Source organism: Cucurbita pepo, chromosome LG12 (assembly GCF_002806865.2).
Source record: "Cucurbita pepo subsp. pepo cultivar mu-cu-16 chromosome LG12, ASM280686v2, whole genome shotgun sequence".
Taxonomy (NCBI): Eukaryota; Viridiplantae; Streptophyta; class Magnoliopsida; order Cucurbitales; family Cucurbitaceae; genus Cucurbita; species Cucurbita pepo.
In genome coordinates this window covers 3,929,032-3,931,416 of record NC_036649.1, presented here as the reverse complement: position 1 = coordinate 3,931,416, position 2,385 = coordinate 3,929,032, and positions in this window count along the sequence as shown.

Genomic DNA, 2,385 nt, shown 5'->3' with positions numbered 1-2,385 from the left:
ATCTCGCAACCGAAACCGAACCCAATCACCTTAGGTCAGCTCAGTACCCGACAGTTCCCGCCGCCCAGTCGCTTCAGCCCAAAACACGTAATCCTAGTTATGGCTCAACCCAATAGCCTAGACCCGAGACCCGAAAGGCCAGTCCAATGCCGACACGCTCAGCCCAGCCCACCTGCACTTTTCCTTCAGCCCGGGCTGGCCTATCACCTGCGAACGACCCGAAACCCTCAAGCGATTCGATAACCCGCACCACAACCCGAGACTGCTGCACACACGTCGCCCTTTGGTTGTGCCACGTGGCACGTCTGCAGCGCGGCTCCCCTCGGCTTCGACGGCTTATTCGACTCAGGAAACCTATTTCCAGCCTTTTGTCACCATTCCGACCCTCTCGACTTAGTTTCGACCCTGTTTAAGGTAAAATAGATCATTTTAAGGTCATATTTCACAAATTCAAGTTGGAAATTAATTATGTTTGTGAAATACTAACGAAGGTGACGAATGAACCAATAGGAACCCACCACCAATGTAAGTGTTGAACGTTCACGAGGAGCTAGGAGCTTACGTTTATATTATAGGAAGTACTTCCGCTAAGTCCTACCAAGTAAGTGGTTCACCCGTCGTAGGTTACGCGTTAATTGCTGTTTGTTGGCATGTGCTCGTAGATTTGCACGTGTCATTAAATTGTATGCTAGTTTGTTGTTCTTAAGTACGTAATCATGTGAACATGAATGTATGCTATGTAAGCTTCTTAGTTTGATGTGATATGTAATGCATGTGACGATATGTTGTTCTTGAATGATTATGGCATGATTGTATGGAATATTTGAATGTAAATAACATAAATTATATGACATGAAATACGGTAAACTGCATGAAAACATAACCCTGTTAGGAATATGCATGATACGTAAAGAAATGAAAATGAGAATGACATGTAAGCATGAAATGTGACAGGGGGTTATGTTCATTAATGATAAATGTAGGACTAGTGGGGACCTCATGCATATTGTGTGTTCATGCATCTGGGGGGGATACCCCTATCCCATCACGAGGGTACAGACGCGTACATCCAATGGTAGGACAACAATCGTTATGCTTTGCATAGCGCTGCCGTGACGGTTACTAGTTCTAACGGGTTACGGCATAAGGGGCTCCTAGAGCATGCCCACCGGATAAGGAAAGTGGCCCAGCGGTGTGCGAACTAGCTGGTGAGCCCATACTCGCACGTATGGGCTGTGTGTAGAGTATATGCTACACGTCCAAAGTTTACCCGTTAGGACAGCACCGTAGGAAAAACGAAACGTAACGAAAGACAGGTCCCATCATTTCATTGCATGTGAATGTTGCATAACCCCGATAGGGGGTCACTTACTGAGTATTCTAGAAATACTCAAGCCTCGTGCTACTTTACTTTTCAGATAAAGGCAAGGCACCCATGTGAGATCGTCGGCGGCATCATACACCCCGGGACCGTGGCACGTGCATAGGGTAGTTGCTTTCCATTTCTTAGTATAGGTTAGTTTAGGTTGAATTTTGTTTACTTCATTAGTATAGATTAGTATAGGTTGAATTGTAATCGCATAATAAACCTTAGGGTAGATTGAGACAATTATTTCAGTATTGTTCTTTTCCTTTCTTTCCCCTGTATTTGTTTCTCTTTCACGAGGTAATAAAAGGCCAGTGTTAAGAGCATTTATATTCAAGGCCCATTTAATGTAATTCCGCATTACANTTAAGTACGTAATCATGTGAACATGAATGTATGCTATGTAAGCTTCTTAGTTTNTATAGTAATGACCTTAGATTAAATAGGTAAAAATTAGGGTCATTACATCACGTTGTTTATATCATATACAAAAGTGGGCCGCAACCAGAGTGTCCCCGCAATAAGGTACTCAACCTTATCCCTGTGCTATAGATCATTTTGACTATATACTTGAACTTGATCCACTTTTATGTCTCTACATATAGTTCAAGTAATCATACTATAGCCAGAGTGTTCTTAATTTATTGGATTTAGATTAATGATCGTAAAATTCACTTTATTCAATAACAATCTTTAATGAATAAACATCAATAATAACTTTATTGAAAACCGAATATGTTTTTGTTTACAAACTATGAGTTTTAGGACATAAAACTCAACACGACCTCTTCAACTGACATGTTCTTGAAGTCGCCAAACTGCTCGATGGAGGTAACAATTTGCATGAATCTTGGAGGAACAGCTCGAAGGAACTTCTTGACGACAGAGATCTCCTCCACCATGTCGCCTAATGAACGGATGTCGCTGACGATTGTCGTTAACNACTCGCACGTATGGGCTGTGTGTAGAGTATATGCTACACGTCCAAAGTTTACCCGTTAGGACAGCACCGTAGGAAA